This window comes from Ochotona curzoniae, unplaced genomic scaffold (genome assembly GCF_017591425.1).
Source record: "Ochotona curzoniae isolate NIBS_2020 unplaced genomic scaffold, NIBS_Ocur_1.0 contig_2688, whole genome shotgun sequence".
NCBI lineage: Eukaryota > Metazoa > Chordata > Mammalia > Lagomorpha > Ochotonidae > Ochotona > Ochotona curzoniae.
Window position 1 is genome coordinate 14,251,025 of NW_024465553.1, and position 24,752 is coordinate 14,275,776.

The window sequence follows — 24,752 nt, forward strand, 5'->3', positions numbered from 1 at the left end:
GCTATTATCTGAAAATTCAAAAGCAATAAACACCAGCAAGGACGCAGGAAAAAGGTGCCCTAATCCACTGTTAGCATGGATGTAAAGAAACTTCGTAAGTTAAAAGATCTATTGCTGCTGCTGCACAAAGAGGCATTTTGAGCTTTGTCATCAGGCTTGCTGCACTAATGGGCTAAAGACCCAAGTAGATTTCAGGGGAAGGGAATTTTCAAAATCAAACACAAACAGTTTGAACCAGGGATATAAATAAAGAAATATGTGCTATGTGCACACAAAAGCAAGGAAAAGGTGTGGCTATTTAACCCAATGGTTAAGAGATCAGGTTAGAAACCCTTATCTGGGCTTCATCCCTGGCTCCGACTACAACTTCCTACTGATGTAGACCCTGGAAGGAAGTACTTCATTATTCAAGTGTTTGGTTCCTTTCATCCATGTAGGAAATCTAGGTTGAGATTCTGCTTCCTGGCTTTAGCTCTGCCCATCTCTTACCACTGTTAGCATTTCTGGTCAATCAGCATACAGAGACAGTCTCTCTTTTAAAATAAATAATGGACTAGTGCGGATTCAGAGGTACGAAATGTGTAACAATCATGCATTTCTTCTCCACTGCCCAAAGCTTCCTTTTCTGAAACCTTATCACTTCACAGCAAGCTTCCCAGCTTGCAGCTGCTGCATCAGGCACAAATAACAAAGAAAGAGCACAGAGGGCCACAGCAAAGGTGAGAAGGGGAATGACACTTGCTTCAGAAAAGCACCAGCTGCCACAGGGGGATGACCTTTCAGACACAGCTCTGCACATGGGACAGCCAACTGAACATGAACTTTAAGAGGAAGGAGTCTGAGGGCCAATGAGGTTTGGAGGCCAGAACAGCCGCTCACTGCAGAGATGATAAATCTTGAGGTTGGAGAGAACGTGTGTTCTGTCTAGAGAGCACAGGATGACTGTAAAGAAAGAGTCCTTCTGAGTGCTGGACTACAGAATTGAGGTGCTAAGAGTACTGTGCTTAAATGCTTTTCAGCAGCTCACACCAGTGCCAACCCACACAACCTTGGGTAAAATCCAGGGCCTGCCTCAGTCATGATGCCAAGATGCCAAGTGGCAATCTTCTCGGAATCAACCTGACTCTGGCTCAGAAATTAAACACTTTGGAAAATGGAACTTAGAATGAAGAGCAGTAAGCTATTCTTTGGGCTTTAGTTTGCTTGTGTTAGGCTCAAAATTCTGCACATGAGTATGATTTTAATATGAAACTAGCCAATATCAGCTGGGAAGCCCTGTAAGGTCCCTGCAGAGAGGACCAAAACCCATAAGCTTGTTTACCGAGTGGCTTTCCTTGGCAGTCACTGGGCCTCCCTCCTAGGATTTCCAAATGATCAGGAGGGTCCCAAATGCTGCACTTGTAATTCACAACAATGAGGAACTGATCTATTACCCACATTTGGGTCAGGTTGGGGGAATAAACAAGATTTTTCAAGGGCCAAGACAAACTCAGCTGCTACAGGTCACGTACAGATTTTTTGATTCTGACCCCACTATAAAAAACGATGGGCCAACCACCAGAGTTTCTGAAAAAAACGTATTCTTATACAAGACCTGATTCCATGACCTGTGAGGAGGTCAAAAATAAATACCATGAAAGGAAGTAAGATTTTTGTCTTCTCATTTTGTCTTTGGTTTATATAGTAGCATTTATATAATATGGCATTGTTTACATAGAATGGATTATGTAATTAGTTGATCAGCAGTCAGTAAAAATATCTGAAGTAAACTAATGCATTAAAACCCATATTTACAGTGCCAGTGTGGTAGCAAAGGCTCGGCCTGAAATGCCAGCATCCCAAATGGATCCCACTTCCGACTCAACTCTGCTTAACAAGTGGAGGATGTGTCAGGTCCTCAGGCCCTCGAATCCATATGGGAAACCTACAAGAGCTCTTGGCTTCTAGCTTCAGATCAGCTTAACTCTAGCCATTGTGACCATTTGAGGAGTGAACTAGTGGATGGAAGGTTGATCTATCTCTGTGTAGATACTTCTGCCTTTCAAATAAAAATAAATCTTTAAAAAACAGCATTGACATACGTGTGTGTGTGTATTTTGGTGCAAGTGATTTTTAAAATACAGATGTACTTTTGTCATACACATTTTCTATGAGTCTAGTAAAGAACACTTATATAAGTCAATGATAATGGTTACATGCTGATTGTCAGGGGTTGGTGATGAAGTATAACCCCAATGAAATACGTAAATTCTGTAACTAGTAAATACTAAGACAAGGGCAATGTTAATTTAATGAAGACTCTGACTCAGTATTTTGTAATTAACTAGGCAGTTGGATAAACCTAGTATGAATAGAAATGTACACATAATTTCAAAAAACAAAAGCTCCTTTGGTTAAAGTTAATAATGCCTTTGTGAGTATTTCCTATGCACAGAAAATTAAATCAGCTGTTACTGGGATTTTGTTTTTGTTTTGTCAAGTTCTAAATACCAACATTGTAGAAGTAGCTTTTGCCTATGTAGAATTAGGCACAAAACTGGTCTGCCTGGAATTCTACCACTGCAACAAAGAAAATCAAAGACACACAAAGAATACAGCAAATCCACATGGTTAAAATCAAAAAAGGTTTCTGCATTGTATTCATACAAAAAAACAACTCAAGGGACTTTTTTGACTTCCTGGGTATTTCACTGCACATATTGTTATTAAGTGAATTTTATACAGGCCAGATTGATATGTCCCAGAGTCAAACCTTGTTCCCCAACACCCTCCCAAATACATATATACATGTATGTGTGTGTATATATACACACACACACACATAGCATATTTCCCTTCTACCTTCAAATACAATAAAACAGGCAGAGAAAGCAGGACTCAGAATCTATCAAAATCATCAGCACAGACCCCTGCTTGAATGGTGTAAAAAGAAACATGCTTCGTAAATATTACATAAGTGTGAACATGCCTAAAGCTTCCAAAATGTCTCTACAATTTAAGGGGGTAAACACAAAAACAGCCAGTAATCCTTAAACACTGAAGACAAGGCGCTCATGCTCTTTGAGTGTCAATTTTTCAGCAGCCAGTAAAGCTGGAGAAAGGGAGTCCAAAGCTCCCATGAGAGGAAGTCCATAATGGATGACCCTGATGATGGCCCTGAGCAGCACACCCCCATGGGAACCTCTTGTGCCACCTGTAAAATGGAGATATTAATCATCTTTCTTTTTCAGGGTTATATGATAGGCAAGTGAAAACTTTCATCAATACCTCTGCCTTAGCTGTTAATATGTAAGTCTCTGGTTGCCGAGTCCTAACTTTTTGCCCACTTGAATATCATTTCACCCCTGCCAGCCAAACCCTTGCACGCTCTCCCCCTTATCCGAAGTCTTCAGCTTCTTCCTCTCCCTACTGTGCTTCTTTCTTGCTACTGAATCCATCCTAATAAAGGACTACTTAGAGCTCTCCCCAGCTTCTCCTCACCCCTTTTTGAGCAATTGGTGTACATTGTCACCAGAGAACTGGCTACAACGCTCCAACCTTTCCCACTAGACTTCAGACTCCAGAAAGGATAGAGTGTACATTCCCCGTCAGATGCCACGCAGCACACGGTCAACGCTCTAAGAGACAAATGGTAAGATTCCAGAGCCAAGCCATTTATCTGGAGGACTTCTGAGTGTAGGCCATCTTCTGGTACCTCTACTGTGCTCTGATCCAAAGCAAACTACTCTTTGATGACAGAACCACTTTGTTAGCATGCTCACAAAGTTCTTTTTATGGGAACAGAAATGAGTGAATTGGGGTTATAAAGGTAGAACAATTGATTTAGTTGATCAAAAATCAAATAGTGACATTCATTCTCCATCTAACTCTTGCCATCTTGCTCTCAGTAGGTCTAAGTCACTGTTCACACCCTGGTTACCCGCACTAATATGAAGATATAAAGAACAAAATCATAGAACAGGGGGATTTTGTGCACAATCAAATGAGAAACTTCCCAAGACTTGCCTCACTCTGTAGCAGAGAGAAATCACAAACACAGCTACTAGGACAGTAAAAGAGATAATGTCACTGCAACTTGTGATGCTCTTCTACAAAGTGAGTTGAAAAGACTATGAAGGGGAAGAATGAGGGAGAAAATCCAAGTTGGATGAACCCAACTGGCAAACTCTTCATCAGGCTTCTCATTGGGGGAAGGGCTGGAGGCAGAGAAGGGGGCTAGGTAATGGAACCCTATTAACATTGACCTGCGAAACCAAAGCACCACCTTGTGGCAGAATTAGAAAACAACGGTTTTCCACAGTTATGCCTTTGAAACCCAACAAATGTTTTCTCACATCATCAGTCTCTCAGCATCTACTGAATTGACAAATCCCCCTTTTCAATGTATGCTAAAAATTAATTGCAGAATTACAAAGAGAACAAACAACAACTTCTTTTATTATCTCCCAAACCTGTTAACACAAACACTTGGGGGCCTCTACGTAAATAGAGATGTGTGGGCTGCATGCCATCTGTGTGCAATGCTGCTTGCCAAGTATCCTCTTCTGACAACCAGCATCCACACGGCCAGAGTTTCTGGCCATCTAGACATCCTCTATGCTTTTCTGATTCCCTCTCTAGCCTGTGGCTTGTGGGTCAGACACCACAATGTTTGCACCTCCATTTCCTTCACTATTAGAAATACAGGTAACAATAATATCTGCTTACTGAAGTAATGATATCTACGAAAATCAATGAAATTGTATCTAAAATTAAGAGATCTTCTATGCATACTTCTTACATGTTGTGTGACATCTATCAATTCTCTGATTTGCAACTTACTATAAAATGTTTGAAGTTTAGTTAAGTTGCATATAGCCTCCCTTTTAGGATTACGAAATTCTCTAATCATCTGATAAAACTGAGTGACCTTCACAGCTGTATTATCAGTCTAGGAATGAGGTGCACTCACATTAGTGCTGAATTAACTCCTCCATAGTTCTGTGTGTTGTGCAGATATAACACACATAAGCATGGGAAGAGTACAAGGTGGATGGTTGGCTTTACTGTATAAAATTCAGCCCAAAAACTAACAGAGAATGAGAGGCCAACAGTCCCTCCAAAGTCCAAACCTGAATCTTTAGCCTGTGAGCTTCCTAAACTTTATTTTCGCTGAGTTGAGAAAAAATCTTCAACCAACAAAGCGATCGAGAAAGCAACACAGGCTAGACATAAAACACATACATGTCTCTATCTGCATGAAGGATTGAACTTGACAGAAACACTGAAGATACCACTTTTTTGTTTTCTAACTTGCCTAATATCAGAAGAGTCCTTTGGTTTTAGTGGCATGCATGCATCAGAGCCCTAAGGAAAGTTTTTGAACTGGAGAGAAAAAAAAGATTCATTCTCCCTATTCCTCAAAAGAAAACTATGACAACAACATAGTCCCAAAGTACTTGTGGGCTTCTATAATTCTTTTGCAAAAAGAATCTTTCATTTAACTCTAGGGCAGAAGAGAGAAGACCCACCCCAGGCATTGACAGCAGACAGATAGTACAACTGGTCACCTGTCTGGGGAAATTACCCACAGAACAGAAAATGAACAACAGAAACTGAATAACACCATTTTTAAAAAATATAACTTCAAACTATTCTTTCTGTTTATAGGATAAATTTCAATCACAGCAGGAAAAAAAAAATAGGACAGCATTTCTACTGCTGTCTTCCCCAGAGATGGATGATAGGAAATACCCCTATTTGATCATGATGGATGGTACCTGCTCTATGCCCTGGAAAGTGAACAACCTCCTCTACAAAGTACCTCCCAGGAGACCTTTTGCAGAAAGGAGGGCTCTCTCCTATTCAAACCTGACACCTGGATTTAATCGAGCATGGAAGTGCTGCAGCCCTGAGGTCTGGCATTACACTGACGGAATCACTAACTCCAACAGCAAACGACTTCAGCATCTCCCCAGATTCTCGGTAAAGAGAACCAAAGAAGCAGACTCCTGTGTTCTTAAATGTCCCTTCGATCATATTTTTAATAGGTTTGTATACCAGATTCCTAAATCATCCCCTTTCCCCACCTTCCCCAAACCCTGCACCCTACAAGCTATCCCTGTCTCTAGGGTTTTCAAAACTAGTATTGCTGGGAATAGTGCTGCTTCAGAGATAAAAAGCTTTTCTCAAAAGACATTAAGTACATTAACTTGCTCTCTACAAGTACTTAAATATGTATAACCAGTATTAGAAACACATACACAGAGGAGGGCTTTCCTAGGAATAAGCTGAAGAACTACTAAAGGGGTGTAGAAGACATGAGCAGGATAGACTGTTAAGGCCTCAATTCTCTGAAGCAAACACCACTGCACATCCCAACTTGAAGATCAACAGCACATTTTTTGATTCCATACACTAAGGTGAACATAACCCACTCACTCCCAATCCCCTCCTTTTCCTTCTACAGTACCTTTTATTTTTGCTGGGGTGATGGTGCGGAGAACCAGGAAACTGGAACTCTGATCTTCACAGCAATAGATGCCTTTTTGCTGTTGTTTTAAAAAGGAGGAAACCTGGGGCTGTCATGTTGGCTCAAAGGGCTAATACTTCACCCCCAAGCACAGGCATCCTATTGGAGGCACCAGTGTGTTTCCCAGCTGCTCCACTTCCCAGCCAGCTCCCTGCTTGTGACCTGTGAAAGCAGTGGAGGATGGTTCAATGCCTTGATACCCTGCACCCACGTGGGAGACCAAGAACCTCCTGGCTCCTGACTTCAGATCAGCTCAGCTCAAGATGTTGTGGCCATTTGAGGAGGAAACCAGCAGTTGGACAATATTTCGCTATCTTTCCCCTCTCTGTAAATTTGCCTTTCCAAAAAAAAAATGCACATTTTAAAAAGGAAATCTATAATTCTCAAGTGATTAGATGATGAATATTCATTTGTTACTTCTAGACTTTACCTATACTAACAAATATTTGTATGTATCCAACAATTAATGAAAACTTTTGAAGATTAGTGGGGAAAAGTCACAGTATTCAGTAAATATGGCACAACGCTAATCTTTGCAAATAAGGATGGTTGATATCCTTTTGTCCATTTTCTGTGCTAATTTTTCATATTTTTTTAAAATTAAATTGGCCTTTTTGGAAAAGATTACTTTTACTGGAAGGCAGATATATAGAGAGAACAAGAGACAGAGAGAAAGATCTTCCACCCACTGGTTCATTTCCCAAGTGGCTGCGGTGGCCAGAGCTGAGCCAGTCTGAACCCAGAAGCTTCTCCCACTTCTCCGAAATGGGTGCAGGTTCCCAGGGCTTTGGGCTGTCCTCAAATGCTTTCTCAGGCCACAGGCAGGGACGTGGATGGCAAGTGGAGCAGCTGGAATAAAAACCAGTGCCCATATGGGACTTTAGCCACTAGGTTATCATGCTGGGCCTAAATTGGGCTTTTAAAAGCATGGTAAACTGTTGCTTTTCAATCTTAATTGATTTTAAACAACATTGATAGGCAGAGTTACTTCAGAGATTTTCTGATTTTTGCAAAGGGAGACAATTTTTATCTTGAGCTCCAAAACATGAAACTGTCCCCTCTCCCCACCCTCTTTCAAGTGAGTATATACACAACTGACGAAATAGTGTTAGGGTTTATTTCCCAAAGAGCAAACTTAATCCTATCATCAGCACATCTTTCTGTTTTATTTTCGTTGTTGTTGTTGTTGCACCTTAGATTTCAAAGTTTCTTTTTGAGAGACAACCTGAAGTATGTAGGATGGATGAACTGTACCCAGCATCACTTTATGGCTTCTGACACTAACAGCCACCAGAAAATACAACCAAATCAACTGGTAAAGGTTAACTAGTCAAGAAACGGAGCCTCTGTTTCAGTGACCACATCATGAGAACATTTATTAGCATTCTGTTTAAGCTATGCGTGCTGCAGATGCCTGGTAACTCCCACAACCAATTTGCATAACACACAAAGATAAGAACCTAAAATATTTGCTCTAACTACATCAACATTTTTCTTAATCAGAATTCCATCACATTTTTTTAAAAAGGTAACAAAAGTTACTTACTTCCAATTCGGGGGGGGGGGTGTTATTTACCTACTCTGAAGGTTCAAAGTGTATCCCTTAGATAATGAAAGAAAATGCACATGTCATATTAAGGTGGGAAATCGTTTTGAGTGTCTCATGCATTTCCGGTTAGTACAAGGGGAAATCAGAGCTCTCTGTATTTCTTTTAACTGAGAACCTGGAGCATGACACAGTAGCAGAACTTTCCTGACAGAGTTTTACTTGCATTGAGGGAAATAATGAACTTGAGATGAACTTGGTTTTAGTCCCATTCAACCAAATATATTAAAATTAAAATTCAACCAGAGAGAACATAATGGTTCATTCCATTGGAAAGATCTTCTGTCCAATGATGTACTCCCAATGTGTCCACAACGGCCCGAGCTGAGCTGACCTGAAGCCAGGAGACAGGAACTTCTTCCAGGTCTCTCATTAATGTGTAGGGTCCCAAGGTTTTGGGCAGTCCTCGACTGCTTTCCCAGGCCACAGACATGGAACTGGATGGGAAGTGGGGCTGCTGGGATTGGAAATGGCATCCATATGGGATCCAGGTGCATGCGAGGTGAAGACTTCGGCTGCTAGGCTACTATGCTGGGCCTCCAGAACTTCCTTCTAACAAGCCTGTTTTTATACCCTGGGTTTTCACCTCAGTCCCAATCAATTGTGTAAAGCAGAAAGAAAGCAAGTAGGACATAATATCACACAAAACACAAACACTCTTTAGAAAATATTGACTTATGATCATTGGCTGTGGAAACTGAAATGTGTTTGACTTACATTTTGGTATAAAATAAGAGATAAACTAGACATTTATGTGTTCTTCAACAAAAGTGAATACATTATTTATCAACTACCAGTAGGTAAGTGTAATAAATTAGTGGTTTTATGTCTTGTGTCATTCACCACAGTAGTTTAGTCTATACTATATGCAAAGCAAGCTTTTCATTATGATCACTCTCAACTATTTATATATTCACCAAAAACATACTGAACATCCACAATCTGGCAGTTGTGTATAAAATACTAGGGACATAAACAGAAGGCACTGCGCATACTCTACAGAACTCAGTTAACAATGAGTCAGAATAACTCACAAACAAGTTCATGATTATCTCTATAAGGGAGGAATATTTTGTGAAACGAAAAAGGAGAAGGCACTATTTGCTGCTGGCAAACACTGTTCTGAGCACTATTATAAGAAAAAGAACTCACTTCGTCCTAAGTAGAAAAAAAAATTATATGTTGGTAAGCAAATGCTTTTGGTGTTAGGCCTCACTGAACATGTTTAGGTGAACAAAGTAAGCAGGCTAGGAAAACGTAAATAACTGAGAGCTGAGAGCGGATTTGGGAAGTGGATTCTACAGGAAATACCTTGTTTGGATGAAATTTTGAAAGCCTTAATCGTCAAGCTATACAGATTTGAAATGTTGAAACCTAGGGATATATGTTGAGGGGTGGGTACTTGTTGACAGAGATACCAGTCGAGATATGCATATTCCATGTCACAGGGCATGGGTTCAAGCAGTACCTCTGGCACATGACTCCAGATGCCTGTGACTGCACATGCAACCAGCACTGGCACCGGCCTCATCGCGTCCCTGCGAGCCAAGTGGGAGAGCCAGAGTGAGTTCCGAGTTTCCAGCTCTAGCCTCCATCCAAACCTGGCTGACATGGGCATTGAAGCCACTATATTGAAGATTTTCTTTCTCTCTCTTTCATTTTCACACTTTTGAAAAAGAGGCATGTTGACATGAAGGATGATGATGAAAACTTCCTATGCCACATAACTTTTATTAGGTAAATGTGAAGCAAAGTAGAAAAGATTAGAATCAAAGAGAACTTAGATGGCCACAAAAAGGACCTCATGAGGATGGTGCTAAATAAAATATATTTTCCATGACACCAACATGAAGTGCATGACTTTCTTGGGTTACCAGGCAAAGATTCAAGAAATCAGGCTAAGAGATTGATTTGGCATTCAGGTGATGAGTGGCAGACTCATAGTATTAGTAGAAATATCATTTCTGTGACTGACTGGGAACTCTAGATGGTGAATGACAGCAGGTAAAACCTTCAAGACTTTAAGAGTAGCAGAAAGCGCACAGTGTGATGGCTCAGTGGCTAAATCCTCTCCTTGCAAGCACCAGGTTCCCATAATGGCTCCAGTTTGTATACCAACCACTAGATTTCTCATCCAGCTCCCTGTTTGTGGCCTGGGAAAGCAGTAGAAGATAAACTAAAGACTTGGTACCCTGCACCTGCATGGAGGAACCAGAATAAACTCCTGGTTTCAGATTGGCTATAGCATTGCATCCATTTGGGTAGTGAACCAGCAGTTTTAAGATTTTTCTTTCTCTCTCTCTCTGTTGGTAAGTCTTATCTGCCTTTTCAATAAAAAATAAACAAATAAAGAGGAGCAGATTCAAAAAGCTTAAGTAGAAGAAAGGGAAAGGTGACCATCATTTGAGAAAGTCAGGTTACCAGGGAAAAACAGAACATGAAAATTAAACTACCAAGGACAATGCAACAGATGGATGAAGACCATTACTAAATGCCAGGAATCTTACTTGAAATGTGTTTTACATCCTAAAGGTCAGAAGCTGCTAGTGATGAGGATGAGGGACACAGCAGAAAGACCACTCATATTAGAAGAAAAAAGTAATACTGGATAGGAATACAAAATTATGACCTCATCCCAGTCATGAAAATAATTCAGAGAAAAGCACATTCCACTGGAGACTTTAAAAAGTGATATCAATTGTCCATGTCCATGTTTTAAAGCATGGATGTTGAAGCTAAAAGGCAATTTATTCACAGTTGAAAAATACATTTCATGAAGCAATTGTATGCCTACATGATGGTAATTACTTAATCATTTGTGGTCTGCTACCTACTTGGCATAAAGAATTCATCATGAAAAATAAACACTATTTATACAAACACATGTCTATAATTCAGACTCAGAAGCAAATAAATCACACTTCCCTCTAATTAATAAACTGACTAGAAAGAGAAAAATCCTTCTCACATGAAGACATTTTACAATGAATTTAAATATTCACCATCTAAGATCTTTGTCATCAGCAACAAGTACAGTCTAGAAATACAAATGCCCTACCTAAGCTCTCAAGAGGGCTGAAATTTCTGATTGTCCCTCCATCAGTTCTACTGTTACTCATTAAGTAATCATATTCATTTTTATGTTTTTTTTTTTACTCTGAGACTCTCAGCCTCATAAGTTCCAGAGAGCTAGCAGCATTCTTCTCGTTGGAGCTGATGATCAGAATGACTGTGCATAGGACTGTGGTCTGATTTCCCTGGCATTCAGCTCTCATGAGTAACAGAGACATAACAACATCCCGAGGCAGGGCTTCTGGCTCAGACTCCACTGGAGATCCACATGCAGCCATCTTCCCATGGCAAGTAATAATTAGTACATTAGGCCTTTCAGATAATACACCATAAGCCCCAGAGATCCCCCATCCTCTCTTTTTTATTTTTCCTGTCAAGAATTTTACTGTGAACAGAGAACGAGGTTGACTCTGGGGCTCCCTGTACTCAGCCTCAACATTAAAACTAATCAGTATTGAACCCGGCCTGGCTTTGGCCTCAGAGCTTTCCATTCAGAATTTTGAACTGGGGTCTAGGCAGGGTATGCGGGCAGGTGCCAGCCATGAAGTTATCTCCTGTACATTGTGAAAGCAAATTTAGGTTTCATTTGAGGTTCTGTCCTGAGGTTTCTGGCAATGACAGGAATCCTACAGAGCTTGGGTTTATTCTCTTATCCTTCCAAGTGACTAAAGCCGCTGATTCAATGACTAGCACTTTTTTCCTATTCCAGCCAAGAGTGAAATACAGGATTTAAGCTCATACAAAAGTACCACAATCCCTGAATACAGACTTGGAAGTGTGTGGGCCTCTTGTCTTCAAATAATAATCAGGATCCGGGGGTTATGGTTAAGACACCGATTAAGATGGCTGTGTCCTGCTTTACAGCTCTGAGTTTGCATCCCAGCTTCAGTTCCTGACTCTAGCTTCCTGTTAATACAGACATTAGAGGGCAGAAGTGAGGGAGTTCAATTAACCCACACAGGAGGCCTGGATTGAGTTGGCAGGTCCTGGCTACCAGCCACTGCAGACATCCGGGGGGTGAGTCAGTGCACTGCAGCCATCTCTCTGCCAATATGCCTCTTTATCTGTCTCTGTGCCTCTAAGAACTATTTATAAAATCACCTTATCTTTTAGGACAGCAAGTAGATCCTCCAAAAGTTGTTTAAGTTTCTTGTTGAATTACAGGCTCATAAGGGGATTTACGCATAAATTCAAAATTAGGAATATTAAAAAACATATGTACTATTTAAATAATCTCATCCCCCAAAACTTACAAACCACATCCACCCTACAGACATAATTAACCTCTATCCTGGGGGAAATTTCAGTCAGCACACTGTAGGAAAATTATTTCCCCAAGGAATATCAGGAATACACATCCTAAGTGATAGTGAGTCTACTCAAAATTTACTTATTTCTTGGTAAATTTTTTTTCTCCTTAACAGAGGCTTTATATTTCTGACATAAACTGCTAACCAGGAGCTTACAAAAATTGTTTCCCAGGTTGAATACTGTGCCTTGCATTCAGGATTCCTAAGCCTGTGAACAAAGGAAGAGCTTTTGCAAGGCTTGGATTGTGAAGTCGCATTGTAACGATTGCCAAAGACCACCTTGTTAGAAGGAACAGGGTCTTGGTTTGGGTCCCTGCTGCTCCTCCCACACCCAGCCACCTCACTCTCAAACTCATGGCAATTCCTCTGGTTCCTGGCCCAGGCTGTGCCTCCATTACAAAATATAAATGAAGAGATCAGAAAAGATTTCAGAGGTCTGAACAGACTCAAGGCAACAGGAGAGACTTAAGCTTACCTACTCAAGCTAGTACAGGTGCAGGGGCGGTAATAGATGATGGAGCCACTAAGGTGTGAGGAATAACAGCACAGTGACAGAAGACTGGCCTCGAAAGAGGGCACAGTAAGTCTGATACTTAAAACAACGTGGGTCAAGAAGAGATTCTAAAAGACGGATGATGGGAGAGCTTTAAAGCTAACTGCAGGGTTGAATTACAGTGAAAGGAAGCCATTGAGGTACAAATGCAAGGAAGTAGAAATGTAAAATCATTATTTGGGCATGATTAATCTGGAACTGGTATACAGAATACATTCAGAAACACAAGCATGGGGACTGACAATGTGAAGCTCAAAGGCTGTCAAGGGAAACAATGGGGAGCATCATCTCTAAAACACGCTCTGTGGCCCAGTGGGTTTGCACTCTCATGGCTTCAATAGTTTCAAAACAACTTACTCCCTTTTTGCTTTGATCTGCGTCTGAAGACTCTGCATTAAAACATTTCATGTGACAAGAGAGGCAACTTGAGGAAATAGAGCCACAATCAAATATTACCTAGGAAACCAAACATAACTAAATGCAAAATGTTACCCCACACTGGGAAATAGCTGTGAAACTTGGTTATAGCTGTGGTTATTGTTCATTAAACTTCATATAATGGGAAAATATGCTAAATTAATCCAAATGCAAATTAAGTAAGTTAGATGTTGGAAATGTATGCAGTGTGTTGTAGGGATTGGAAAAAAGCCTCTGACACCACTGAAAGTTTGTCTAAACTCCCTGGTTTCAACACATTCTCTCCAACTTCCTCTGTTCTTGGGATTTTGCATTTGTCAGGGGCAATCAAGCCATGTGCAGGTATAGTCTGAACTGCAGGCCATGTTCCAAGGCCTGCCTCCCTGATCCTCAAGCGAGGGTGCTGATGGGACCACTAACCAGATGAGACATTTCAGAGGCAGCATCCCAGAGCAACACGATTTCACTGGAGAGAGGAAAAAACCAAGCCTATTTTTAAAGATAAACAAATCCCAGATGGCTTCCCCCAGCAGCTCTCATTTTGAGAGATTAAATTACATCCCAAATATTTAAGAGTCACATAGGGCAAAGGAATTTTCTACCAAACATCCTCAAAAAAAAAAAAAAAAGATAGATATTTGATCTGTGCCTATACGGGAATATTTCAGAAATAATGGAAGCACAATCACAGAAATAAACAACTTTATCAATTCTTGGTCTTTTGGCAAGATCAACTTGCTGATTGCTGTTTAACTGACAGGCAATCATAATAGCTTCAGGTTTAATAATCGCTTCATGGGAAACAAAGGTATTCACTGGAACAAATTTCAGAATCAATGGAAACAAATCCTAAGGGACATACAACATATATATGTATGTGTACTTAAATAAGCATGTAAAGACATCTGGGTGTAAAGACATCTGGGTGGAACTCTAATTTTAGATCCAGTTGCATCTAAATTCAAAGAGTGTCTAATTTACTAGGAACTGCTGCCTACAATAAGGTTCCATTGTTCCCTACTAATACTCCAGAGGATTGTTACAAAGGGTTTACTAGGTTTGGCTGAATTGTGTTGCTGAGGGATAAAAATTTTGCAAGTAAGGGTGTGCAAAATTCAAGAAATGCTTACACTTGACATTTGCCAGAATATAGTGTGTCTAAGCTCTTTAGTCATATAGTAAAGGGAAAATTGATACTACAAGAGAGGAGCTACTGTCTCATTGGATCTTCAGGGCACCAGGCCAATATAAGATGTCTCTTCATTTGAAATAAACCTCTTTGGAAGTGAGTGTCGAGGGGACACGGGGAGTAGGGGAAGAAGCTGTTGGTGGACAAGAGACTGTCACTCCAACCATGATCAACTGTAACACCATTTCATGATTACATAGATGTGTCTATGTGTAACTGCTTAGAAACTGGCGAGGTTTCTGTGAGAGGAGAGGACAGAGGAGAGGAGAAAACAGCAATGAGAAAATGGTGGAATTTCCATTTTGCATGTAAAGAAAATTGCACCTCAAGATGGTTATTATAATTCCTGTATACATAGATGCATTCCCTTGAGCAAAAATGACTTAGTCCCAATACTAGAACCTTTGCACAACTTAGACTTTGAAAATACATAAGAATCATTCGTGCAACAGATATATTTTCAGTGTCTGCTATGTGCTTGACAGCATTTAGGTTTTGAAGCAAGGTCATACGAATAATTAATATCGTGTACTTTTTCTACTACCCAGCACCATTATGTGTTCTCCAAATTTTAAGCAGTAATTTTTTGTCATAAAAGCAAGCTAATATTAAAAAAGCATTAACAATATACTTCTTTTGCAGATATCAGGCAAAATCCTCAGTGTAGGCCAGTACCTGGAGACCAAAGTAAGCACTGCCTTGGGTAGAGACACCTCCACCTTCCTGAAGTCTTCCAAGTCTTTTGTTTGAAAACATGTCTTAATTTTATTTGACAAAGAAACATGGATCAAGCAGGAAAGATCCACAGGATAAATGTAGGTGACAAAACAAACCATCATTCTAAGTAAAGAAATTAATAGGAATGACGAGCCGCATGAGCCAAATCCATCGTTGCACCCACTGAGTTTAATCAAGTGTCATCAGATAGACTGGAAGGAAAAAGCAATGGGGACCCCATAACAGACTGATGAAGAGATGTTGACTGGAGGCACATTTGCAGACATTTAACTAGTTTTGTGTAGCTTCATGCACATTTTCTTTGATTAAACAAAGTGGGTTTTTTTGGGGGGGAGGGGGTGCTGCAAAAAGCCTACAATTGCAATTGAAGTCCGTTCAAATGAATGAATGAATGAATGAAGTGCAGAATATTCCAGCAGTGATATAAAGACTCAAATCCCACTGAGAATTTGTGGCTTGAAGCAGGCACATTACATGTTACATCTCTGCTCTACACCTGTGCCCTTATTTCACAATATAACAGTGAAGTCAGGCAGAAAAGAACAGATTGACATCGACTTCCTACCTAGATGACATAAAAGAGATTGAATCTACAATTGAGTGGGTATGACAATGAAAAGGATGAGACATGAAATAACAGGTTCCAAAGACATTGGGACAAAAAAAGCATGTTGATTTCTGAAAGAGAGAAGACAAACAAGCCTACTCCTGTGATTGTAGCGGTACTACCTTGATAAATCATTTCTGCAATGCAGAGACGACAGAAGGCTGCTAGGTAAAGCTAGCCAACTCGAACAGTTGAGGAGACAGTGCTGAAAGTCAGGAGAGACTCTCAGGTGATGGGAAACTTAAAATTACTGCTCAGAGGCACCAAGAAAAAGATACAAAAGATCATACACTACTTGATTTCATCTACAAATATTTAAAAACAAATGAATATAGCGTATGCCAATGCAAAAAATATATATATAAAAAACAGAAGCCTTCGCTAGGAGAGGAACTTGGTGAAATGGGACAAAAACGGAGGGTCTGGGAAGATGAACTGCCCTCCCTGTAATTGCAGTGTGAGTTACCTGGGTATGAACCTTCATCTTGTGGATCGAGATTCAGGTAATATCTATAAAATTTTCTTAATATAAAGTTTAGTCAATCAAAAAAATGCCCTCCCTTTCTTATACAAAACAAGCAAAGGATACTCACTAAGAAAGAAAACCAATTTACATGTAATATCTATATTTTTCAAGACAAGGTAACTCATATATGTATATTTTGTCTTCCTAAGTGAAAATAAATGCAGGCAACTGTAAGTCTATATTGAGAAGCACCTAAAAATTATACCTGCAATATAAACATTATCTTCTTGCTACCAGTAAGCTCTCAATAACTAATTGCCATTACCACCAATGACCAGCCAAGCACACCAGAAATAAATGGGCTATTATTAAACATAACCAGTAAAAAACAGTCTGCAACTTCAACATGCTGAAGATGTCTGCAATGAAATTTGTGGGGCCACAAATTCTAAGAACTCACAGTAATCCATGACAAGCTATAGAAACTCAGATTTTACAGATTTCTGCTCGACTCACCGGTTCAGAGGCCAGATGGAATTTGTAGAAACTAATGTATCAACTATGAATCTCAGCTCATTTTCAGAAAGGCCTTGTGCAAAACAATGGCAAGTGGTCCTGACTCGTGGTCAATCTGACACTGGATGTTTGTGTCACCAACCAGTAGACCTTGAGGCATTTTAAAGCACCTGTGAGCAGGGAACTTGAGACACAGGGTGATCTACACAAACTATGTGGGCAAACTCTGCATCATGAAGCTCTTGCTGAGTACTAGAATCTTGCTGTTAGATGACACCGGCACTTCATGCCAGCCTCTGACTTCCCCCTGGCTGGGATAAGCATCTGAGAAGCCAGGAAAAATAATAAAAGATACAAAGGTATGGGCCTGGGCATATCCTCTGGAGCTGCCCACTCAGGAACACTTGTTTAGCATCTGTGTTGCCATCCAGCTCATTCCAGTTATGTGACTCTGCACAACCTCAGCGCATTCTCTAGAGTTACCTCTCTACCTGGAGTTACTAAACTTGCAAAATGTCATTTATGTGAAGGAACTCCTGATCTTGTTTCCTGAGAGTAGTCCTCAAGATGTGAAAACCATTCCCCCCACACACACCCATTAACAATGGATACAGCAGAAATGACAGTGTCACCAATGCAAACCAAAGCATGGAAGTTCTTTGGCCCACATGAAGTTTTCCGTGGGAACGATCAACAACATTAACTGTCAACCGATGGGACTTGGCAGACAAACATAGCTTTGACCTCTTAGGAGTGTGTTTAACCTTAAGAAAATCAATGTCTCAGTTCTTTCCTCCAAGAAACTTAGATTACAGCTGTTTGCACTTTATAGGGTTGTTGCGAGGTTATATGACAAAATGACACTGAATTGGCACACAGTGATTGGCACACAGCTAAGTAGTTAAAAACAAAAGGTAATTCAGTATGAGAGAGGTATTAAGAGTGAAAAAAAAGAAAGCATTTGAAGCTAAATAGTTACTCATGACAAAAATACCCTGTGAATTGGCAAGAATCATATTTTAGAGTGTCACTGAAGGACACTGCATGGGCCTGGTGCTGTAGTACAGCACGTCAAGCCACAGATAAAATGTACCCATCCCTTTTTGAACTTCCAGTGTGAGTCCTGGATGCTCAACTTTGAATCCATCTCCCTGCTTAATGTTTCTGGGGAACAGCAGTTTAAGGCTGAAGCACTTGAGGCCGTGTCATCTCTGCAGGGGTCCTGGATAAAGTTTCTAGTTCTCAGCTTCAGCCTGGTCCAGCCCCACCACTGTGGTCACCTGGGTAAATGGGGTGGAGGGAAGATCAGTCTTACTCTCCATCTTCCTCTACCTGTCACTTTCATTTCAAATAATAAACATATAAGTACATGTGTCTGTGTTTGATGCTAGTACCTACTATTAAAGTCCAAACTGAGAAAACCTGTAGATATTTGTTGGATGCATATTACATAGAAAATACCAAAAGTTGAATGATTTTTGCCCTAGTGGATAGTTATATTTTCTATCTTACCTAAACTCATATTTTAATCATCATTTCAATGTCTATAAATACCTAACTCTTTAAATATTCTTTTGCTATCTTTTAAGTATACTTTTAACATCTTGCTTCTCCTGCTGGGAAGTGAAATAAATCTGACATACACTCATTCTATATTTGGATACGCATCATTTTTAACTTTATGAAAATTATTATTACTCTATGCTTTTTTCATCTTTTTGAAAAGCAAATCAAAGAATAGATAACATTTCTGAAGGGACTATTGTAAAATACATCCTAAAAGTCACAATTACTAGTTCAATTTTTTATATCATTCTAAAAAGATAGAATCTGCAAATATGAGCATTTAACAGGTACAGGGGAATAAACTGACTCATCCAAGACGTACGTGTATCTACCAGCAGTGTTAAGAGTTGAACACAGACTGCCCTACTCCACCTCACAGGTTTCACCCATTTTGCCATATAGTATCAATTGGAACTGCAATAAAAAGGAAACACAGAAATCAGAAGATTTAGGTCAATGGAGAATGAAAATATCATTAGTTGCAGGCATAATGAGAGTAGGGGTTTTCGGTGCATTTTTGTTTTCAGCTCCTTTGAAAGAGGGAGGGAGGGAGGGAAAGAATAGGAGGGTGGGAGGGAGAGAGTAGGAGGAGAGAGGAAGGAATGCTAAGTGGGAAGGAAAGGAAAGAGAAAGGGAGAGAAGCAGGGAGGGAGGAAGGGAAGGAGAAAGATTTTTTTTCATCTGCCTTTACTCCCCAGACGCTTCCTGCAGCCAAGCAGGGGCCAGATTGAAGTCTGGAGCCCAGGACCCCCTCCAGACATCCTGCACAAACAGTAAGGTCCCAAGTACCTGAGGCTTCACCTCCTGTCTTCCAGGCTCATTAACAAAAGCTGAGTTGGAGAAGGAATAGCAAGGGGCTTGAATCAGACACTAAGAAATGGATTGTGGTTGTCCTAAGCAGCAGCTTAGCGCACTTCGCCACAACGCCTGCCCTAAGGATATTCCAATGCTGTAATAACTAAAAATACTGTAAGAGACCTCAGCTAAATGTGGAAACAAAAACCACTTCAAAAGTTTGAAATATCAGAATATGATAAAATTATTAACCAATTCTATGTTCTAATGTAATTTGGTTAACTAGAAAGACTCATCCAACTGGAATAGCTTCATCAGTTCAGTGTAGATAGTCACCTGTGACTTCTTTTTTTAAAAAATAATGACCAACTAGTAGCAAATCTAATGTCATTTTGAATTCCTATGTGAAGCAGACTTAGACTTAAGTCTTCACTCAGTGATCTCTTAAATGTATTACCTTAGTCCAGTCATTATTAAAATCAGGACAAGAAAAAAATCAGGACAAGAGCAGTATAGCATCTCTGAGGGATGTTGGGGATGGTTAGAGGGGTCATATTTTTTATGAAGATCCTTGCTGAAAACTCAATAAAATGACATAAGGTTAAATATTATTACTTTATGAGAACAACCACCGACACTCCTACCTAACGGCTCCTTGTGCTATACAAAAATTTCAAGAAAATGAGCGAAGAGTTCAATTTAACAGCATTAGCAATAGGACAGATGTTTAAAACAGTTTATCAAATTCAAGTAAAGTAATGACTATGTTGTTTCTCCTATAATACACTATATTTCATAAGGTACAAACCACAACTGCACAATTTTATTTCAATATAAGTAAATTTCCTAGATCAAAGCTCTCCAGTGATTTAATGAAACAAAACAAGACTTGTGGTCTATTAAGTCTAGATCTAGGACCTAGTGATAGATTCAAACTGGCACTTCCCAAAAAACCAAGTGTCATAGTATGCAGTATACTAAAGAATATTAACAAATATAAACACTTTTATGACATATTTTTAAAAATCCATAACATGTAATGTTAAGCCAAATAAAGTAAAACAGACATGTTAAGAGGGCAATCTGAACCACACAAATGCTTAAAGACTGGGAGAAAATTCCAAGAATGCCAACAATGACCTTTGCTTAGGTATTTCTTTCTGCCTGTCTGCTAAACACTGCCTTTTTCGAAATCTGTTCCAAACCGTATTTACCAAAGTAGTAGTCACACGACTTCCAGGACTCATTTTCTAATGACAACTGGCCTTAATAGCAGTTGCTCTTCTCCAAGGAGTTTCAACCCCAGCAACAAAATTACTGTCATTCTACTTTATGACTCATTACTACATACTGTTCATATTTCTATCAAAATGCCAACATGTATCTTCCCCCATTAGACTACAATGTCTTTAAGAAGAGGATACCTTATTTATGACCCTATCTGTAATAGGGATTTCTAGTGGATCATGTGTGTAAAGATGAATACAATATATTCTAAGCAGCAAGCGACTTCCCTACTATTGACTTTCGCACATATGACCAACTGTTGGACCGGCAGAAACTGAAAACAGAGAAGAGGTACAAACACATAAGCAAAAACACAAACACAACATGCTCTGATGGGTTGGGAATTATTGCTACACAGACGGGCTCATGACAACACAACTTCAAACATAATGCCTAAGAACCCAGATAAACCCAGGAGAAAGAATTAGCATATCTAAGTCTGTCCCCTTGTTTACACACTAAGTAATGCACATATTGCTTATTTTTCTGAAGCCTGAATGGGAAATGTGTTTTTAACAGATTGAATCAATATGCCGACCTACATTAAAGAAATAAATAAGCCGACGCAATAGATAAAAAGCAAAAGGCCAATCAATAGCCAACAGCACAGCTTAACAGCCACTCCAGCAGAAAACTGTCTGAAAAGGCGCTTCACACTCCACTATCTGCACGACCCACAGCTGCTTGCTATTGATTTGTTGCAAGCCAAGGACATCTATTATCACACGCCAGTGTGAACCCAGCAATTTCTGCAACAAGTAGCCTGCAATGTACCACTAGCAGTCTAGCAGTGGGTAGCTGGCTGCTGAGATCCACATCCACTCCCTTCTCTTCATCCCGCAAAACCATTCTAACCACCTGATTCCTAAACACATCAACCTGACACACGTCAAAGACTCAAGAGAGAAAGACTGTTCCACATTTGCTTCTCTATGGCTCAAAAGCAATAAGGGGATCCGAAAACTTTATGTAATTATACCAGATGTGATGGACATGGCCAAAGGCAACAATGGTAAGCAGAGACATGAGATGTTTCAAACTGCTACTTTCACAAACTGACAGCTTTGTGTGTAAGCTTAGGAGCATACCAGAGCCTTGGATTTTGAGAAGTTCCACTGCTGTAAAACAGAGAATTCATCACAGACCATGGATGAGAGTGCTACTGATAGACAATACAGGGATACAGTTCTGGGTTGACCTAACAGCATAATGGCTACAATATACTGGAATTCCCTAGCTGTCAGTCCTAATTTAAAATACCAACAAGAACTTAATATCCCAAGATAAACATCCTTTGTCAAACACTTTTTAGAGTCCCTTTCTTCTTGGCAAAAAATGTAGTCCCAACATGTTATTAATTTGTCTTTCAAGGAGCCAGATCTATCAGTTATGAGTTTTCAGAAGCAAAGATTATCTTCAGAGAAAGCCACGTATGAATCCACAGATCTTTGGGATTTTACATTTACTCAGCATTGTTTCTGAAATAGTTTAGTCCATTGTAATATAAAACCAATCTAGAAGTCAACCTAAAGGAAAGAAGCTACCTATGAATTTGCCATTACGAATCAGTGGAAAGTCATACAGAAATTTATGTAAGACACTACGTTGATTATTCCTGGATTTCTAACCACATGGTTTTTGTTTTCTACCTCTTACAAGGAGTCATTCTTTCACAAGGTAATCAGAGCCGGTATTACACAACGCTGGTTTTTTGTTTGTTTTTACAATCCTTGTATCTTTCTAAGAGTGAACCTGAAATTCAACCTGTTGTCTACATCTACCTTCCACAGTCACCAAAAGTAAGCTAGAATAAATTGAAAATGACCCAGATGCTTTCTACTCATGTTGCGATAAAGTCTTCAAAGGTACCCCTGAGTCCTGGGAGCAACATTTCCATGACAGCACCTTCAAACTGCCAAGCCAACCACAGGTAAGAACAAAATAAAGACCATGAGTGACAGAGCAACACTAGAAGAGGACCCTAAAATGCAAACCTTAAAAAAAATCTTTAGAAGTCATGCCCAAATTTAATTAACCTTTTACACATCATGAGTGCAACACCTGAATCTGAAAAACAGAAAACCCGGTCAAGTGTCTGTTCTTGGATGCACAATAATAAATTGAGATGTTTTCATTTTCATTAATTAAGGATCAATTTGCTGCCCTGAGAAATAGCTCATGGAAAATGAGGGATTCAAAACATTTTCCCATAACAAAAGCCATTACCATTAGGTTTCATTTGTAACCAATTCATACAGTCCCAGGAGAACAATTTAAAGAATGTAATTTATTTTAGATATGCAATTTATTTTCAATATATTGCCTAAATGCCATATTTCTTTAATGATATTCCATTTATAATGCTATCCTCATTTCTATTATTTACATCAAAAGCAGGCCACTTAAGGCATGCAAGTCAACAAAGTAATTACTAATGGTTTCTGTGCTCTTCCACTTATGTGGAAGATACAATCCCTGATTTTCTCTCTATTCTCTGTTTCTCAATCATTCCTCTTTCTCTTCTAGTAGCTTATTTTAACTCTTCCATTGCTTCACAATTTTCCCAACTGTTTTGGCTAATGGCTTGGATTGGTCTAGTCAATTCTGCTGGTAACACTCGGGTTAATACTCAACTCCTGATATACCAAAGATGTATTCACACAAGTAAGGCTACAGAACACCTAACAGGGAGCTCCACTTTGGAGATGTTAGTGGGATAAAATAGGAAACTAGGAACTCCAAGATTCAAGTGTTATTTTGAAAAAATATTCAATGATGTAAAGCTGTGAAAAACTTTTCAAGGTTTGAAGCAACTGTTTCTGCTGCTGGCTTCATCAGACAAGTACCCCGAAACACCTTGAACGCTAATCTATTGATACAAGGGTCATCACTGCAATGATTTTGAGTAACTTATCTTCCTGATTGACTTGGTTAGGTCTCATGAAAAGTTTGTATCTCTGCTTTATAGACACATTCTATGTTTGGGAATTCTATACAGTTCTAACCATCTACAGGTAAAATGTACTTACTTCATTTCCATATGGTCATCACATCACAGAGTCCCCTCTCTAAAAGGGGTTGAGGAAAGCTGATTCTCCTAGGGATTTGGGTTTCTAGGTCTTTCAGAATCAGAAGATTTTACTATACCATTTAGACAATAAAACCCAAAATGTATTCCTAAACCCAACACATCTCCTAAGCCTGAATCCCATGGAAATATTTGTGATGCATGAAAATTTAATGCTACTAAAGGAACGCTGTTATCTTCCCAGTTTCGGTCCTCAAACTTCACTAGACATCGACACAAGATCCAAGTCAGATAAAACAATCCACTCCTGGCAAAAACACAATCATTGAAAGATAGAACATATCCTAGTTCATCTTGACTAGAAAACATTGCCTGATCTTGGGTGACAGAGAAGGACTTGTTCCCAATAGAAAAACGCCTACTTACCTTCTGAGTGAGGACTGCGCAGAGAGAATAACTTACCTTTCCTCTTCTCTGTGTTCAGTCTCTTCCAGATTGTTTTCCACCCACAGTGGAATATATATGCCAAAAGGAATAAATTGATGACGATCAAGAAGCATTATATCACCACATAGGAAAAAGCAGCTTTCCTAGTGAGTGAGTCCTTTGCCAATAAAATAAGAGGAATCAAAAAAACAAATAGCACTTTCGCAAATGCTCTGGCTGTGTCCATAACTGCCTGTGTCAGGGTAGAACAGTATTTCCAAACCATAAGTAAGAGAACAGGATTTTCATGAACATCAGCATACGTGGCAAGAACCATTGGACGCCAAACCTTTCCTTGACTCTGTACCACCTGTATGGCATTTAGATGCCTGTGCTTATATTCACATCAGTGGGAATAGCTTAATTCTCTCTACATTTCTTAGATTCCACAGTTTTTTCCTTTGTGAATATGAACACAATGAGAGACCACATGAGGCAGAAAAAAAAAACTACCAAGAAAAATGAAAAAGAGACATGCAGGAGAAGACAACTGCATACATGATAAACATTGAGGAATAAGGAATCAGGGATAAATCAACAGACATGAGAGACACGGCATTGTAGGCAATAGTTGCTGCTCTATGAGCACACTAAAAGATGAACGC

General features: G+C 39.6%; 1 protein-coding gene across 6 annotated transcripts in view; it reads right to left on the reverse strand.

Moving 5' to 3' along the window:
- NRXN3 (neurexin 3) overlaps positions 1-24,752 on the reverse strand; it is a 1,255,286-nt gene that overhangs the window by 637,168 nt on the left and 593,366 nt on the right. The gene's annotated exons all lie outside the window — the stretch shown is intronic.